This window comes from Ovis aries, chromosome 19 (genome assembly GCF_016772045.2).
Source record: "Ovis aries strain OAR_USU_Benz2616 breed Rambouillet chromosome 19, ARS-UI_Ramb_v3.0, whole genome shotgun sequence".
NCBI lineage: Eukaryota > Metazoa > Chordata > Mammalia > Artiodactyla > Bovidae > Ovis > Ovis aries.
This window is the reverse complement of record NC_056072.1, coordinates 22,449,500-22,469,395: the sequence shown is the minus strand read 5'-3', so window position 1 is coordinate 22,469,395 and position 19,896 is coordinate 22,449,500. Positions and strand designations below refer to the sequence as shown.

The 19,896-nt window shown below is 38.3% G+C and overlaps 1 protein-coding gene across 3 annotated transcripts in view; it reads left to right on the top strand.

The window, feature by feature from the left end:
- The window catches only part of LRRN1 (leucine rich repeat neuronal 1), a 48,983-nt gene that overhangs the window by 18,388 nt on the left and 10,699 nt on the right, over positions 1–19,896 (top strand). Inside the window, exon 1 of one of the 3 annotated variants that reach the window (XM_060402189.1) lies at positions 4,057–4,496. The exons of the other annotated variants lie outside the window; for them this stretch is intronic. The gene's annotated coding sequence lies outside the window, so the exon portion shown is untranslated. Of the gene's footprint in view, positions 1–4,056; positions 4,497–19,896 lie in introns of those variants that run through there. 3 annotated transcript variants of the gene reach the window in all.

Below are 19,896 nucleotides of genomic sequence, written 5' to 3'. Positions count from 1 at the left end.
GGGGGGCTCCAAAATCACTGCAGATGGTGATTGCAGCCATGAAATTAAAAGATGCTTACTCCTTGGAAGGAAAGTTATGACCAACCTAGAGAGCATATTCAAAAGCAGAGACATTACTTTTCCAACAAAGGTCCATCTAGTCAAGGCTATGGTTTTTCCAGTAGTCACATATGGATGTGAGAGTTGGACTGTGAAGAAAGCTGAGCACCAAAGAATTGATGCTTTTGAACTGTGGTGTTGGAGAAGACTCTTGAGAGTTCCTTGGACTGCAAGGAGTTCCAACCAGTCCATGCTAAAGGAGATCAGTCCTGGGTGTTCTTTGGAAGGACTGATGCTAAAGCTGAAACTCCAGTACTTTGGCTACCTCATGCGAAGAGTTGACTCATTGGAAAAGACTCTGATGCTGGGAGGGATTGGGGGCAGGAGGAGAAAGGGACGACAGAGGATGAGATGGCTGGCTGGTATCACCGACTTGATGGAATGAGTTTGAATAGACTCCGGGAGTTGGTGATGGACAGGGAGGCCTGGTGTGCTGCGATTCATAGGGTCACAAAGAGTCAGACACGACTGAGCCACTGAACTGAACTGCACTGAACACTTAGCATGACCAGTTTCAAGCTAACAACACACTGTCTCTAAATTTGGATTTGAAAAGAAGTGCTCACAATTGGCTCAGGACACTACTCTTTGCTTACAGCTTCACCTCCACCTAGGATGCCCAGCACCCCCACTGCCTGCCCCCTAACAGTGCCTTACACAGGAGAGCTTCTCAATCAACTATTTTCATTGATTCTGTCGTTCCTTTGAAGTGTACAGTAACCTAATTGCCAGCCACAAGTTGATGGTGATACTTCTGAACCCACAGTTTTTTCATGAGTGCTAACATGGATGCTTGTTAGATTTTTGAGACTTAAAAGTCCTGAAGCAAAATTAAGCTACCTGTCCATGTTTTATCCCAAGTTACTGAAGCTTACTATTTAAAATTGCCTAATTCTCCAGGAAAGTAATTCTCATTTTCTGGTCTTGTGTTCAAATTATGTCTTCATTATCCTCATTTAAATGTAATGTGAAGTAATAATAAACCAACATTAATCTATTTCATCACTGTTATAACCAGTTGAACAAATAGTGTACTCTTAAAACCCTAAGAAATCTTGTAAGGCGTACGTTAGTCTTAGATAGATAAGCTTGTACTGCATTTTATTCTAAAATATATTTTATTAAAAAAGAACCTTCTTATTTAGTCAACCTTTCTAAGAGATAACTTTCATTTTGATTCATTAAAAATATCATCCCTATATCTAAAGTTCAAAAAGTAACTACTAAAGTAATAAAGATGATCTTCAATAGCATTGAATTATTTTATATTTTAATGGTTATGATGGCAATATATTATAGATATTTAACTAAAACTATTCTTTTTACTTTTAATTTAATAAGACACATGAATTGAAGAGATTATGGAATGCATTATGATTTACAATGCCTGCTGGCATTTTAATGTTCTCAGCTGTTCCTTTGCACCATTGATTATGTAAAGCCTAAACTGTGTAATTAAGGGACCGTCCCACTAATGTGTTCTGGTGGATTTATGGCGCCCAGGTCATCGAAGATCTGAGCACTTTGTGTATTGGACCATTAATTTCAAATGCACACTAACATAGGCAAACACATTGGCATTAAGGAGAATCTATAATAAGAAGCTATTTCAAACTCACGGAGGTAGCTTTCACCTGATTTTAATTTACCAAAACAATTTAAAAACCTGATTACCAGAAATCCTAATTAACTAGAAATTTTTTCCTCCAGAGTCCACTTTTAGGAGAAAATGGGAATTTTGAAGAAAAGAAGTTAATAACGAGGGGTATAGATTTTAAAAAACAGTTTTCTAATATGAGTTCATTATCAGGGCCTTGAAGGAAAAAAAAGTCTTTAAAACCAAAAATTAACTACCCTTATCTAAGGCAAGAAAGTGGGTATTAAAGATGGAAACTAAAAGCTTTCTAATAAAGCTTTACATTTGCAGATTCCCTGAGCTTAATCTTCTGGTTAACCAAGGTTTTACTTTATAAGTTAGTTCTGTGTACCTGCAATTTGCTGCAGTGCATTCACACTTCTTATTGGAAGTCCAATAAGATCACTGAGGCAAGTGGGTTCACAGAATGGGTTCTGACTTCAGAATGTAACAGACTTGGGGGACTCCCCAGTGGCCCAGTGGGTAAGACTCTTTGCTCCCAATGCAGGGGGCCTGGGTTCCATCCCTGATTGGGGAACTAGAGCCCGCACACAAGCTACAACTTACGTCTGCAGCTACAAACTAACAGTCTGCATGCTACAGCTACGAAGCCCGCATGCCACAGTGAAGATCTCGCGACCCACAGCTAGGAACCAGTTCAGCCAAAATAAATAAATACATGTCTAAAAATAAATCACAATAAATGTACTTTTAAAAATGACATCTTTTTTTTTTTTTTAAGAATTTTAACAAACTTGGGTATAATACCAGCTATTTCACCAGTTAGCTGTGGGAATTCTAGCAAGTCACTTAGTTGCTGGGCCCTAAAAGTTCATTTATAAAATGAGAATAATCACATTTGGCTCCATCCCATGCTATGAGAAAGTAGGTAAAGCATTCTCTATAGTGCTGCCCTCTTGCTGTATAACCTGCTCCCATCCCTGGTCTTTGGCCTGACACTCTTCCATAGGCAGTCCTTCAGAGGGAACATTTGAACGGACAGGCACCCTTTTTAGAGAAAGAACTTGAAACCACATTTATTTTCAGAGTTAGGGGACAGATGGCTTTATTTTGCTTCTTTAAAAAATATTGCAGTCTGTAGAAATACAGTGTGCTTAAGGTCTATCAAATTGAAGGGCAAATACTGTCAGTCACCCAAACACTGCAATCTTTAACCTTGAGTAGCAGGAACTTTTACACTGAGGATATATATGCCTCTGTATATCAGTCTCCAAATTTTACAGGAACATTTCAATGTGAAAGGGATATATTCTTGACATTTTCTCAGTATAAAGTTTAATAGCTTACTCCTCTAGTTGGCAAATTCTAAGTAGTCAGATTCCTTAGAGAAATACCTCAAGATGAGATCTAAAAGTACAGGCTCTCCTTACAAGAACACTGGGTGTTTTCATTTTTTAAATAAAATTTTTGTGAAAATATCTCTTAGCTAATAAAGATTACTACTGGATGTAAAAATATAACAAAAGGTGGTACAGAATTCTCTTTGAGCAAAGAAAAATGCAAAAAATATTCTGACTTGGATGTGAAAATGTTTGCCATTTTTTTGATGAAAAGTTATTACAGACTAAGCTCTCATTCAGGCTGGGAGCAAGAGAAAATCTGATACAGTCTAATGGAGTTGCTTGACTTGGTTGGCATCCAGCAGTCCACAGTGTTGGTATTAGCAGCCGACATATTGCTACTTTCAAAACCAACCATGAGTCCATTTTTTTCATTGGTCAGTCTGTAGTTTTGAAAGTATAATCAAGAGCTATTATAGCATGTGGCTCCTTATGCAACATTAACATGGCATGGTGAAATCTATGTGCGCAATGAAAATATTAAGCAATATACTGTGAAGTTCTTAAAAAGAAGTAATGAAACAGCCTTCTGGACATATAAAGGCTGCCAAACTAAGAATTTTGCATTTATTTAACATTTAATCATGTCAGTAATTACAAAGCAATTATTTTATATAGACATATTATGGGAGGAGAATTAAAATAACTTGTAAAAAGACTAAAATTAATTGATTTCATGGCATTTTTTATGTCACTGCACTTGCTGATACTAAAAAGGAGCAATAAAAATAGCCCAGTTGTTGGTTCATGTTTTGTTCTGTTTAGCCTTCTGTCGGTTTCTCAATTCAATAATGTTAAATTGCTACTTTATGATTCCAGTTATGCAAATAGCTCATTTCTTACAAAGAGAGGAAAAAAAGAAAAAAACTTTCTTGATCCTGCAAGTGATGTAAACAGGGAAAAAAAAAAATCCTGGTCCAGCTTCCTTTGCTGTCTTAGAATCTCAGGTTTAAAAGGGATTAGAAAGATGATAAGTTCAAGAATTCTTCAAACTGTATCTGCTTTATGACTTTGAAAACACTGGAGGAAAAATTATTTTGGCATAGAGCTGAGAGTTCATGAATAACCATTAGTCTTGCTTGCTAAGTCCTAGAAAAGAAGCTGTAAAGATCATCAAGTTTACCAGGGCATTTAAGAATGAGTACTTGCCTATCCATAAGATGTACAGGCAATGGCAGAAAACCACCTTTCTTCATGATTAGTTTCTGTTGTCGTAGGTATGCAGTGGGGAGGAGGAGGGTAAAGAGTCAGCACCTTAAATAAAATAATGATTCATGGAAAAATAATTCGGAAAGTAGCTAATACACATATTTATTGTTTAGTCACTAAGTCGTGTCCAACCCTTTTGTGACCCCGTGGACTGTAGCCCACCAGGCTCCTCTGTTCATGGCATTTCCCAGGTAAGAATACTGTATTATTTTCAAGACTGTCATAATGAAGTATCAAGGCTTGGGTGGCTTAAACACCAGAAGTCTACCGTTTCAGTTTGGGAGGTCGGTAGTCTGAAATTGAGGTATCCAGGATGTCAGCAGTGTCATGCTCCCTCTGAAACCTGCAAAGGAACCCTTCCTTGGCCCCTTCCTAGCATCTCGGGGTTTGCTGACAAACGGGTGTTCCTTGCCTTGCAGCTGTGTGACTCAAATCCCTGCCTTCATTGACAAAAGGCATTCTCCCTGTATTGTCACCTTGCTTATTTAACTTATATGCAGAGTACATCATAAGAAATGCTGGGCTGGATGAAGTACAAGTTGGAATCAATATTGCCAGGAGAAATATCAACAACCTCAGATATGCAGATGATACCACTCTAATGGCAGATAGTGAAGAGGAACTAAAGAGCCTCTTGATGAAGGTGAAAGGAGAGTGAAAAATCTGGCTTAAAACTCAACATTAAAAAGACTAAGATCATGGTCATGACAAATATAAGGGGAAAAAGTGGAAGCAGTGATAGATTTTATTTTCTTGGGCTACAAAATCACTGCGGATGGTGACTGCATCCACGAAATTAAAAGACACTTGCTCCTTGGAAGTTAAGCTATGACAAAAAGCAGAGACATCACTTTGCTGACAAAGGTCTCTATAGTCAAAGCTATGGTTTTTCTAGTAGTCATGTATGGATTTGAGTTGAACCATAAAGAAAGCTGAGTGCCAAAGAATTGATGCTTTCAAATTGTGGTACTGGAGAAGCCTCTGCAGAGTCCCTTGGACTGTAAAGAGATTAAACCAGTCAATCCTAAAGGAAATCAACCCTGAATATTCACTGGAAGGACTGATGCTTACGCTCTAATACTTTGGCCACCTGATGCAAAGAGCTGACTCATTGGAAAAAAACCTTGATGCTGGGAAAGATTGAAGGCAAAGGGAGAAGGGGGCAGCAGAGGATGAGATGGTTAGAAAGCATCATCGACTCAACAGTCATGAATTTAAGCAAACTCTGGGAGATGGTGAAGGGCAGGGAGCCTGTGCTTTGCAATCCATGGCATCGCAAAGAGTCAGACACAACTGAGTGACTAAATGACAACAATATTCTTCATGCATGTCCCTCGGTTCACATCATCTTCTCTCTTATAAGGACACCAGTTACATTGGATTAGGGGCCCACCCTGCACCACTATGACCCCATCTTAACTAATTAACATCTACAACAACCCTATTTCCAAAAAGGTCACTTTCTGAGGTCCTGGGATTAGGACTTACCCTTACCTTTTTGAGGGAGGACAGTTCATTTGAGCCTTTTAACAACCTCATGAAGAAAGGATGCTCACACTGCTCCTGTATGTATAACTAGATTTTCATTCAATCTGTTGGCTCCAAAGCCTGAGTTTACATCTTCTAAAGAGTTGCCTTATCAGTTGACATGTTTTCCCTCCCCTTTCTTCTAGGTGGGAAATATAATTTCCTGAGTTCTCAAAAACAATTTCCACCTTTTCTACCATAATATGAATTTGCTCTGCTGATTTTTAAACTTAAATTTATTTCATATCTTCTAATATTATCTGACTCAAGGGTGTGATCTAGAAATGACAAATGTTTTTGATGAGAGCCAACTAAAATGCCTAAAACACAAAATAGTTACGGCACAATAGCACTTGAAAGCTAATTCATTCAACAACCAATGTTGAGTGCCCCCTCAATGCTGAGCACTCTACTAGGCACTATGTAATAAACGCCATCAAAAATTCTTAATTTCTGAAAGTTTCCTACAGTCAGCCTTATCTGTAAGAAATAGACAAAGAATGATGGCATTTGTTACAGGGTTTGACATTTTTTATTTAGGTTATTTTCTATTATTTTTTATACAGAATGGTCTTGGGTAACTGCTATTTTCAAAGATGGTAAGAAGAACAATGGTGTACTCTGATACCAAATTTGAAGGCAGGAGTCTTGCTTGCCTTATCCTGAGACTCTGGACAAAAGTATTCTTTTTTCATAACTTTCCTTCTGTAGTCAAATTATGAATCTTTTAAAGAGTGCATTGGCTTTCTTGTGTTTGCTTTTTGCAGTCCGTCATCCATACATACATCTGTTTCAAGTGGACTTTGTTCTCTGGAGTGGCAGTCTCCTTAAGTAGAAGATTGTTGAAAATATATTTTGTGATATATCTTGGTTGTTTCAGTCAACATTTATAGAAGACTCATAGGCAGGCACTGTGTTAGGCACAGCAGCTACCAAGAGGAATGAAACACAACTTCGGACTTCAGTGAAACATTAGCTTGGAGCTTGGGTCACCTCCAAAATACTTGGATGAGTAGGTAAAGGAAGGAAACAGAGTGACTTAGAGCAAAGCCAAGCCAAGCGACTTTACAGTGACCATGTAAAGATATCATCTGGCTGACATGCCTGCCAGACTCTCTAAGCTTGTGCTTGCTGACAGGGCAGAGCCCAGGATAGCCTGAGGCTGGAATGTTTAAACTTGGTGTGCTTTAGAGCACCCTGTGGAGCTTTATATACCCAAACCCTATCCCAGACCAAGGTCATCAAAAGTTTTTAAGGCATGAGAATCTGCATTCTTAAAGAGAACCCTGGGTAATAAACAACTAAGTCTATAAATCTAGGGCTCTGCTGCCCAATATAGTAGCTGCTAGCCACATCTGGCTATTTAAGTGCAACTGAAATAAGTTTAAATAAAAGTTTTAAATTCCATTCCTCAGTCATACCAGCTACATTTCAAGTACTCAGTCACTACCCTGTTGGGAAGAGCCAACACAGAACACTTCTGTCATCAGAGGTTTGGACTGGATGTTGCTGATGGAGCTGTCACAGGTTGGCAACTCTCATCTCTCCTTCTCAAGGATCTATACATCTCTTCATTCCTTCCTTCCTTCTGACGTGTATCTTATTTTACAGAGTCATTTGTATATTTTGTCTTCTTCTTCCCCACAGGATTATAAATTATTTAAGCCCAGGGTCTGGTCTGTCTGGCCCTGTGACACAGTCAACACCCAATGAGCATTTGTGTAATTAAATTAATCTAATTAAATTAGGCATCAGTTTATTAGACCTCTTTTGCATTTAGACTAAATCCAGATTTCATCAGAGTCTGGAAAAAAGATCAATCAGAGAGCAAGATTTTCCTAAATCACGGGCATTAGGATGGATGGGGAGAAGTTTATGTGCTAAATTGAAAGATTTTTCTTTTTCTTTCTTAATTTAAATAAAAGTATGACTTTTAAAATCACAAGGTTGGGCTGCCCTGGTGGTCTAGTGGTCAAGAATCCTCCTGACAATGCAAGGAACATGGGTTCTATCCCTGGTTCAGGAAGATCCCACATGCCCATTCATCACAGCTACTGAGCCCAGGCACTGAGAGCCCGTGCTCCTTCTACAGCAAGAGAAGCCACCACAATGAGAAGCTCGCACACTGCAATGGAGAGGAACCCCCACTCGCCACAACTAGAGAAAGGTTGCACACAGCAGCGAAGACCCAGCACAGCCAAAAAATAAAGTAAAAGAAAATAAAAGCATAGGATTTGTATCAGCCCAAATTAGAAGAGACCCAGTAGGACTGTGAAAATTGCTGGCTTAATATCATTGTCATATTTGGGCACTTGGAAAGCATGTTTTAATTGATTAAGATATTTTCTTTATTTAGTAAGTGCCCACTATGTAGATGCCAGGCCAGTGTCATCGTGAACAAGACGGAAACAGGGTCTCTACTGTGAAGCTCACTTTGGCCCTGGCAGATAAAACATTGCCAAGGACTTGCTCTGCCCAGACAGGCTGGGACAGTAGAGGAGCATGGTTTGGGCTCTGGCCTCACACAGATCCTGCATCACGCTGCTGGCTCCAAGATCTTTGCCAGCTTGTTTCGTTTTTCTGAGTCTCCATTTCATCATCCATAAAAATAGATAAATTAATGTTTCCTACCTCATAGGGTTGTGAACACTAAATGAAATAACTTATGTCAAGTGCTTAGTGCAGTGCCTGTGGCATTGTAACAGCTAACTGCTGTTAGTAAGTATGGACTGATATTGTGACCTCTACTCAGTCAACACGAACCCACAACAAACATTAGGTGTAAAAATGAGAAGTGTCTACAAGGTTAGAAAATAATTTATTTTTTTAGAAAAGATGCTTCCTATCTTTTTTGGGCTAACAATTTAATTCCCTTTGCTTCTTATTTACATCTCTGCACCCGGAGTAACCAAGATCAATAGGTAAGTATGTTGGTAAATGCCCATCCCTTGCTTCATTTTTTATTTCTTTGTTTGGTAAAGGATTTAATTCATTTGGAACATTTCTAAGACAATTAGAAATGGAAATATTCTGGTTGTCATTCAACCTCTCAGTATAGAGAGGTATATGTACTTTTAAATACAGTGCTTCCAAAGGAGAATTCTTTCGAGGTTTACCATTAAACTGCTAAATGCAAAGACTTAATTAGCATTGTCTTATTAAAATAAATATAATATTTTCTTAATTCTAAAAATGATATTGCCTTTGAAAGTATGTTCTGGAAATGAGCATTGAACTTTGAAGACAGTAATGAGATAATTGGAGAGTTTGCAGGTTGAGCCTTTTCTGAGTCCTGCCCATTGTTTTGTCTGAGAGAGAAGGACAGCTGCTTCTAAACTTGTATTTCATATTAAGGTAAAATAGAATAAAATTGTGGTACCTACCAAAGTCTCCTGTAATGATTCAATCCAAACCAAACTGCAGAACTATTCTTGTGCCTTTGTTCTAAAATCTTTCTAGAATTCTAGAAAACTGTTCTCTCCTTAACTGAGGAATAGAGGATGTCTCAGTGGTACACGAGCATTTTGGCAAAGAGATGATACATGCCTAGATCTATTAAGCTCCAGTCATTTGGGAAGAATCTGTATTGCCTTTAAGAGCAAAAATGCTCCCAGCCAGCCACTCTATACTTTTGATACTTCATTGACAGTCATACTCCTCTGATTCAAAGTCTGGGCTTCTTTGGGATGATCATGTGGGAGGTCACATGTTACATGTGGGTGTGTTAGGCCATGGGCTGTGGAGCCAGGCTGCATCAGTTCAAATCCTGTTCCATCACTTTCTAGCTGCATATATTGAACACACTACTGAATATCTGCGTTGGTTTCTACTGTGTGAAAAGGGACGATCATAGCTCCTATCTCCCAGAGATGATGTAAGGCAAAAGTAAAGCACTACATACAGATTGGGCTTGAGAGAGAGAGGAGAAAGGAAAGGAAAGAAGAGAAAGGTGTTCCAGATAATTTTCAGGAAATGTGTTCATTTCCTTGTTGGAAGAGTAGATATTAACTCAGTTTTTGGCACCTGACTGTATTTTCTAAGTTGAGAACTCCAGAGGAAATGTGTGATTATTGAGATTCCCAGGCACTGCTCAAGACATGCTCTTTCATTAAATCTTCATAGCACCCATGTGAGGCAGACAGACGAAGATCCCCTTCCAACAGATGAGGAAACCATGGCTCAGAGAGTTGGACTAATTTGTCCAAGGTGATATAGATAGTGGCAGGATATGGACCTAGCTCCGTCTGCCTCTTTAGACCATTTCTTAAAAAAAATTGTTGAGTATAATTTCTCTTAAAAAGCCAGGATTAAGTAGTGTTTTGCTGTCATAGGAAGGGCTGCTTATATGGGTGCTACTATGAGTAGAAACTCAGAAAATAAGTGTCAAGTACCTAAAATCCTGGAGCTACCAGAGTCCTAAGAAATCATCTATACCTGGCCCCAACTCATCCCTTACAGGTGGGAAAGATGGCCAGCATGATCTGAGTTGGAGGCATAACCAGAGCTAAGGACTCAGGTCATCTAACTGTTGGTCTAATGCACCAATCCTGTATCACTCTGATTTTTGAACTGCCTCCAAACCAGAAAAGACTCACAACCAGATAAGATTATGGCCTGAGCTTTATGTCCTTGACTCAGTCTTATTTGAGATTTTAGGCAAGTTACTTGACCTCTCTATAACACATAGGGATGATCATACATTATAGCATATACATGTAAGGCACTCACTATAGTGGTTAGTCCATAGTAAGTCTTCTATTAAAGTAAGTCTATTAATAAAGTTAGCTATAGTCATATTATTATTATAGTATTCATGAGGCCTCTCCTACCTTGAATGCTCAGTTCCAACTCTTACTAATTTTTCAAATCCACTTTCAGTTCAGTTCAGTCGCTCAGTCGTGTCTGACTCTTTGCACTTATTATATTTGAATATCTGTGCCCTTTCTTACAAAGTTTGCAATATACACAGTCCATCATCAAATTTTAAAAAGTTTAATTTCTGCATTTTACAAATTAAACTTGTGACTTGGTTGTGCTTATGTAGAACAGATCAACCATTATAATCAATTCACTAGCATGTTTTAAAAACATCAATAGACATTGTCTAACTGACCTGGCTTAATTTTTTGGAATAAACTGGCCATTAGCATGATTGATGGAGCTATCCTGTCTGTGATCCACCTAAGCAAAGGTTAAGATGGAGGTTACTAAACAAGCCACTGCACTCTTCCTAAATCGAATGACATTTTCCTCTGCTTCTAATAAATGGTAACTGATTAACGGAGTGCTGGAGGCCAACATTCTTCAGAGAGTTTTGGACCCTCCCCATTTAGACCCTGCCAGAATATGAATTTCAACTAACCCAAGACTAAGTGGAAGCAATGTGGGGTTCCATAAACAGCCCTGTGTTTGGAGGGTAGGAATGCAGTCAAGCTTGGCCTCCAAATATATGATCTCACCTCTCTGAGGTGTCCTCTATGAAATGAGAGCTTGTTTGAGATGTGCCAGGTGATCTCCAAGGCCTTATCCAACTTTCATAGTTTGTATTTCTCATATTTCAAAGGGAGATGAGGCTGTTTGCCTTTGATCAGTTGAAACCAAATCGATTCTGAAGTAGATATTATTCCCCAGGACTCTTCCACAAGCCCCTTCCCAACCATACCAAGCCACCTACTTAGATTTGGGTTCATCCCAACCGGCTCTGGGCTTCTGGCTTTTGTTTTCTTTTGGTCTTTTAAATTTTTTTTTTTTCTTTTGTAATTCTTCAGTCATGTGTCCTAGCCTGTTCTGTTTACCATGCCTGGCCAACCCTCCTACAAGGGCTAATGTGCTGATGATGCCCAGTTCCTCTCAAGAGCCTAATAAATTGTGCCTCTAGCTTATACCCTCAACTTAGAGACCAGCTGCACCTCTGAGCTTTTCCCAGAGGTGCTGGCTGATGCTTTACCTGCAGTGTGATGGATTTGCCCCAGCCCAAAACAGGAAGGAAAATTTGGGGTAATCAAAAGATATGTGTGGCCATCCTCTGCTTTACACACTACCGCATTTGTACTGCCTAAGCATGCCAGAGGATTTTTGAGTCCTTATTAGTTAAGAATAACATATATAAGAAGAAAATAAAATTAGGGAAGGGATGATCACAATTTTCTCTAGGAACCAGAAAAACCAACACTGAATTTTAAAGTGGTCAGATCAGGAACTGCTGAATGGAGGAGAAAGGCACTTGTGTTTTATTTTGTTCCTCTGCCAATTAACTGGGTCATGCTGGATCACCTAGGGTATCTCTAAGGTCCTGCCTTTTAAAGTAGGTGTTCCAAAAGAAAGGGGTGTAAAATGAATTTCTGTAAATGTAATGCTTTTTTAAAAAGCACTAAGGTGTTGAAGGATGAGAAGCGGATGACAGAGGATGAGATGGCTGGATGGCATCACTAACTCGATGGACATGAGTTTGGGTAAATTCCGGGAGTTGGTGATGGACAGGGAGGCCTGGTGTGCTGCGATTCATGGGGTCACAAAGAGTCAGACGTGACAGCAACTGAACTGAACTGAACGAAATGCTCTTTTTAAAAGCGCTAAAGTGTTGAAGAAGAATCTTGAGAGTCCCTTGGACTGCAAGGAGATCAAACCAGTCAATCTGAAAGGAAATCAACCCTGAATATTCACTGGAAGGACTGATGCTGATGTTGAAGCTCCAATACTTTGGCCACCTGATGTGAAGAGCTGACTCATTAGAAAAGACTCTGATGCTGGGAAAGACTGAGGGCAGAGGAGAAGAGGGTGGCAGAGGATGAGAGGTTAGATAGTATCACTGGTCAATGGACATGAATTTGAGCAAACTCCAGAAGATGGTGAAGGATAGGGAAGCCTGGCATGGGGTTGCAAAGAATGGACATAACTTAGCGACTGAACAACATCAAAAGAAGTTTTCTTCAGAACAAAGAGTCACACACACCTTAATACGCTGAGCTTCTAATTATAGGTTTTCATGTGGGAAGTATTTGCTGATAATATTTGAAAACTGACATCTAATTATCAGGTACTCCCATTAGTTAAGCATTATTGGTGATATTGTTACCTATGGTGATATTTAAATAGTTCAGAGATTTCAAACTGGCCACATGCCATTAAAGGTCTCATAAAGCACATAGTTTTGTTTTAGCTTGTACAGATATAAATATCTGTGGATGCCTTTTGGAGTGCATGCACTCTCCACCTTTTTACATGACCATTATTTCCTTCTGTGTTCTACTCAACTGACTTTACCCACCTGACTCCTGAAGGCACTGCAGTTTGAGATCCTTGGCATAATCATCAAACACCATGCCTGTATAACAATTTAATAACCAAAAAAGAGAAACAAAGGAAAGAAAGAAGGGCAGGAAAAAGGATTACCTCTCTGAAATGGCAGGAAATGTAGTTTTCATGACACTGGAGAATGGGCTGATGAGATGACTTCCTGAGGATTGTGTTGGTCTCGGAAGCTGCTACTGTCTTTCCTCTTGACCCACTTTCTGTGAGATAAATAAAATAGGACTCAGAGTACTGGATTTGCTCAAGGTCATCTGAAAAGTTTGTGGTGAAGCCAAAATGAAGAATCGTTTCCCTGGTGTGTTCGTTCTGTTGCTCAGCCCATTCACACACACTGCTGCACTCTTTGCTGATGAATAATGTGGGCTCTCAGGAACAGTTCCTTATGCAAAAGAGCCTCTGCGAGCTCCATTACATCCTTACAAGGGGATACACTTTATTGTTGCCTTAATGCATTATGGAGATGATTATAGCTCTTCCTCCCATATGCACCCCCCATCTGCGGTCACTAACACATGCTACAGGGTGCTTCATTTTGGATAATGTGCGAACAAGGAGCGTAATTTTGGGAAATGGTTGGAGAAAGAAATCTAAAAGTCAGAAAGGGTCAAGGGCCAGAAGAAAGTGTAAGAAACTAATGCCTTTAAAAGCAGTTCTTGCAGATTCAGAGTTCAGAACGCATTAGCAAGACCTTCTTTCATTCTTAAGGGAAATAAAATATACCCTTCATAAAGAAACCCCTGCAATCTCTGTCTTTCTCTCTGGTTCTACCTGCTATAGCCATCTGCCTTGTTAGAAGGCCTCTGGCCAAGTCCTTTTCAGAACTTGCAGTTGCTGCTGCCAAAATGGCACTGTACTGATTTCCACCACCCTTTCATCCTCAATGCCCGTTAAGAGACTCCGATTCAATATGAGACACCAAACCTGTAAGTAGTGATGGCTAACACCTGTTGAGCACTTGCCATGTGTAGGATCCTCTACCAAAAGCTCCCTATTTAACATCTCATCCTAATTCTCTTACCAAAGAAGGCTTTATGATAGCCATTTTCTGAAAAAAGGAACCAGACTTAGAAAACTTCAGTAACTTGCTCAAGGTTACAGAGCTGAATTTGACACCAGGTCTGCTTCTCCAGAAACTTCACTCTTAACTCTGTGCTAAATTCCTGTTTCAAAAAGCTTACAGACTTTGTGAATCATTAGGCACTTGTACCTGGAGCAGAAGTCAAGGTGGCCTTCAGACATAGGGGAGTTCCTTATGGGAGGTCAATCCATAGAGTGAGGTTTGCTCTACCGTACCACACCCACGTCAGCCCCCATAACAGAAGAATGGATAGAGAGAGAATGTGTATGCAGACAATTTTTGTGTCTAACCAGAAGGAAAGCTTACTGGAATAAAAATCCCTTCTCTCCATTATTCAAGCCATTCCGCAAAGAAGACAATCAAACCTGAATGCTGTGTTAGCCCTGGATCTATGTGGGGAACAACAGAGCTAAAAGACTGATTTTTCTGAACATTATGTACATGGTGTGAATTTCGCCACCGAAGAAACTTTGCATAAAAGCATATGTCTGCTAAAGGCATTTTCTTCAGCTTTTAGGAGGTCAAAGTTTTAGTTCTTCACTGATGTAACTAATAGTGTCTATGAGATGATGTTAATTTCCAGGTGAGAGATTTGTGTTTCACAATTCGCTTGCCTGCAACAAGTTTTAATTTAGCCCCAGTGCAATATTTGCTCTCTGGGTTTATAACATTAATTCCAATAATACTGGGTAAAAATAGAATGGAAATGGTAAGCAATAATTATTTTTGAAATAATTAGAAAAAATAACTCTTTTTCTAAATACCTGTCATACCCAAGAGTCTTAAAGAGATTTGCTTATTCATTACCTCCCAATCACACTGCAGAGTGAGAATGAAATTTAACGGGGAAATTTGATGAGGCTCCAGAGATTCAAATAAGGATTTGTGGTCTCAGTCTGTGCTGGACTCTTTCCCAGATTCTGGGCTGAATACTTTCACATAGATTATTTTATTTAGTTTCCACATATGAAGTATGTATAATTAGTCTTACTTTAAGCCATGGAAACTGAGACACAAAAAAATGTATGTAGTTTGTATAAGGTAACACTTCTAGTAAGTAAGTGAAGAAGTCTGATTCTGAATTCAGACCACTTGATTCCCCCAGGACAGAATCCTTTCTGTAATTTGAGAGCTATCTGTGTTTAGTGTAACTAGAATTTGTACAACCGTCATGTTACTGTGACTTGCTTATTTCTTTTGCCCAGTTCCCTAAGAACTTCATGCATAAAGATTCTAGCCCAAATTCCTATCAACTATTGTGATTTTGTTAAACTAACATCCATCTGCATGATTCAATGGGGGAAATGGGAATCAGTGCCAATTTCACTGATGGTGATGACCATGCAGTCCATTTCCTTTGAAATTTTATATGCAGAGCAGAGTGTTCCAAACATATAAAAAAGAAGCATCAAATTTAATTATATAATTGCTCATGGACTCTTTGAAAGGCATCACTGGCCAATTCTGGGCCTTTAAAGCTATGATTTGTTATTATTTAAGGGACCGTTCCTTTAAACTGCCATGCTTGTTTATGGAAAACACGGTCTTCTCACATTTGACCAACTTTGGTCCAATCAGCCCTAGAACAAATCAGTTTTACTTTAAAAAATAATCTGTGCTAGCCATTTGTTATTTGTTGCAGAATTTAAGATCTTAATTTGTGTGTTGGTGATAAAAGTTGGCCTGTATTATGATTAACTTACTTTATTATAGTAAAAAGCCCTAACATTAAATGTTGTTGTTCAGTCGCTAAGTCATGTCCAACTCTTTGCAACCCCACTGACTGAAGTATGCAGGCTTCCTTGTCCTTCACTTAAACTTACCATCTTCCATTTTCTAAATGTATAGTCACACTGTTGTACGGAGCTCTCAAAACTTCTTCATCTTGGAAAACTGATACTCTGAGTATCAGAGTAAAACTGAGTATTAGTTTTCCAAGATGAAGTTTAAAAATTTTTTTAATCTAATCTCTTTCCCCTCTCTACAGTCCTTAGCAACCACCTCCCTACTTTCCGATTCTGTGATTTTGATTATTTAAATAATTCATATGAGTGGAATCTTAGAGTATTTGTCTTCTGTGACTAACATTTCATCTAGTGTAAATGTCCCCAGGGGCCATTCATATTGTAGATGTGACAGGATTTCCTTCTTTTTTAAAGCCTTTTTATAGGTGTATAAGATCCCACTTTATGTATATGCCATGTTTTCTTTTTCCATTCACCCATCAGTGGACATCTAGGTTGCTTCCACTTCTTGCCATTATAAATGACACTACAGTTTACATTGGTGTGCACATACCTGTTTGAGATCATGCTTTGAATTCTTTGGGATAAATACCCAGAACTGGGGTTGCTGAATCATATTGTTATTCTATTTCTAATTTTTTGAGGAGCCCTCCATACTGTTTTCTATAATGGCTACACCATTTTACATTCCAACATGTAGTGCACAAGAGTTTTAATTTCTTCACATCCTCATCAAAAGTTTGTTCTTTTCTGTCCTTTTGACAGTGACTATCCTCTTGGGGCCCAACTTCATTCTTTTGCATCTGGATACCCATACCATTTATTGAACAGACTATCCTTTCCTCAATGTATAGTCTTGGCGCTCTTGTCAAAGATCTTCTGATAATATATGGAAGAGCTTATTTCTGGGCTCTCTGTTCCATTGGTTTTTATGTCTATCTTTGGTCATTATTACTTTGTAGTATGTTTTAAAATCAGGAAGTGTGATGCCTCCATCTTTGTTCTTTGTTTTCAAGATTGTTTTGGCTAGTCAGGGCTCCTTGAGATTCCATGTAAATTTTAAGATTTTTTTCTTTAATTATCTTTAAATATTGTCATTGGGATTTTGATAGGGATTGCATTGAATCTAAAGATCATTTGGGGTAGATAGTATCTTAACAGTGGTAAGTCTTCCAGTCTATGAACATGGAATTTCTTTCCATTTATTTTCATCTTCTTTTATTTCTCTTAGCAGTATTTTATAATTTTCAGTGTACAAGTCTTTCTCCTCCTTGGTTGAGTTAGTTTATTCCTAAGTATTTTATTATTTTTGATGCTATTGTAGGTGGGATTCTTTCCTTAATTTCCTTTCTGGGTGGGTCATTAACTTGTATAGCTACACAACTGATTTTGTGTCCTGCTGCTGCTGCTGCTGCTGCTGCTGCTGCTGCTAAGTCACTGTGTCCTGCAGTATTGTTTAAATTGTTCATTAGTTTTAACAGCTTGGAGGATTTTTGCATGACATCTTTAGGGCTTTCTTCATAGAAGATCATATCATCAGCAAACAGGGACAGTTTTACATCTTCCTTTCCTCTTTGGATGGCTTTTATTTCTTTCTCTTGTCTAATTGCTCTGCCTAGGAGTTCTATTACTAAGGTAAATAGGAGTGGCAATTGTTGCATTGTTCATGATTTTAGATGAAAAACTTAAACTCTCATCATTGAGGCTAATTTTAGCTGTGGGCTTTTCATATAGAGGTTTTATTATGTTGAGGCAGTTTTCTTTTACTCTTAGTTTGTTGAGTGTTTTTATCATGAAAGGGTGCTGGATTTTGTCAGGTGCTTTTTCTGAATCAATGGAGATAATCATGTGGGTTTTGTCATCCGTTCTGTTAATATGGTGTACAGTGATTGATTTTCATATATTGAATCATCTTTGCATTCTATGTATGAATCTAACTTAATTGTAGTGTATAATCCTTTTAAAGTGCCATTGAATTCAGTTTGCTAGTATTTTGTTCAGGATTTTTGGATCAATATTCATCAGATATTGGTCTGTAGTTTTCTTCTCTTGTTGCAATAATGGCTTTACTTTTAAACACTGTTAATGTATGGTTCCTGAGACATAACCTATGTTTTAAAATGGTATAGGGACTCTATGAAGCTTTGTTCTATGTATAATGTTCAAAAATAAGTCTGGGAGAATACAATAAAGAGAATTTACAATGGTATACAAATAGAAACATCCTAAACACCTCCTTTTGTGTTAAGGAAGTTTTATTCTCAGCTCCCAAAGGAGCTGAATGCTAGTTTGAGAGAATATATCTTCCCTCCATGTTTGATATGATAGCTGACATTCTGAGCTTGTGTGGTGTGTTTGTTTAAAGAAGTTTGTGTATGTGTCAAGGAGAATTTTGAATATTTTGATATAATAACCTCATCATATAAACTAAAATGGAGGGATTCCGCATGATAATATTCAAAGGATAGCCCCATAAAAGATACTCTTCAATGATAACAGACTGTTTTGGGAGTCTCACACAACTTAAATATATGTTTTACTTTCTGCCATGTTTTCTTCAGTTCAGTCAGAATTTAAAAATTAGGTGAAATTCCATCTCAGAGTTATTAAAGGTATATTTATTCTTCTGGTTTTTCTATTATGAATTAAAATTAAGGAAAAACCTGTGGCAAAATGTTCTTAACTGAACATCTATTGTGACCACTGTCCCTATTTTAAGATTACTGTAAATGGAAACAAGAGTAGAATAAACTTGTGGAGTTAATAATATTTGGAAAATGCTATTCTCTGAGGTATGTTTTTATTTTATGGCATTTCTTGATAAAAGTCACAATCAGGTAGTGTTAAACATTGAAAAGTTTTGCAGATCCATGATATGTGCTCAAGTATCCACATCAAGGGGAGGAGGATGTCAGTATGTTTTACCCCACTGAGGACAGTGAGCATCTAGCATTATGCAGCACACAGCCTCCTTCTCCCACTTCTGATTTCCCAGATCTGTACTGGATGGTTTTTTAAAATTCCATCTTGTCTGCAAATAGAACTGCCTTATGACCCAGCAATCCCACTGCTGGGCATACACACTGAGGAAACCAGAATTGAAAGAGACACATGTACTCCAGTGTTCATTGCAGCACTGTTTATAATAGCCAGGACATGGAAGCAACCTAGATGTCCATCAGCAGACCAATGGATAAGAAAGCTGTGGTACATATACACAATGGAGTATCACTCAGCCATTAAAAAGAGTACATTTGAATCAGTTCTAATGAAGTGGATGAAACTGGAGCTGATTATACAGACTTAAGTAAGCCAGAAAGAAAGAAAAACACCAATACAGTATACTAGCACATATATATGGAATTTAGAAAGATGGTAATAATAACCCTGTATGCAAGACAGCAAAAGAGACAGAGATGTAAAGAACAGTCTTTTGGACTCTGTGGGAGAGGGAGAGGGTGGGATGATTTGGGAGAATGGCATTGAAACATGTATACTGTCATGTAAGAAATGAATCGTTAGCCTAGGTTCGATACAGGATACAGGATGCTTGGGGCTGGTGCACTGGGATGACCCAGAGAGATGATATGGGGAGGGAGGTGGGGGGGGGTTGAGGGTTGGGAACTCATGTACACCTGTGGTGGATTCATGTCAATGTATGGCAAAACCAATACAGTATTGTAAAGTAAAAAATAAAATAAAATAAAATAAATAAATACCTTTTAGAAAAAAAATAAAGTGATTTGATACCTAAAAAAAAAAAAAAAATTCCATCTTGTTAGACCAGTAACTTGGTTTGTGTATCTTATAAAACAACCTGAAAAATGTACAATTTTTCATTCTTTCTACATATATATATATATATATATATAACAAATAGAGAACGAACTGCATGACTATTTGTAGCATTATGCTTCTTGGTCCCTCACA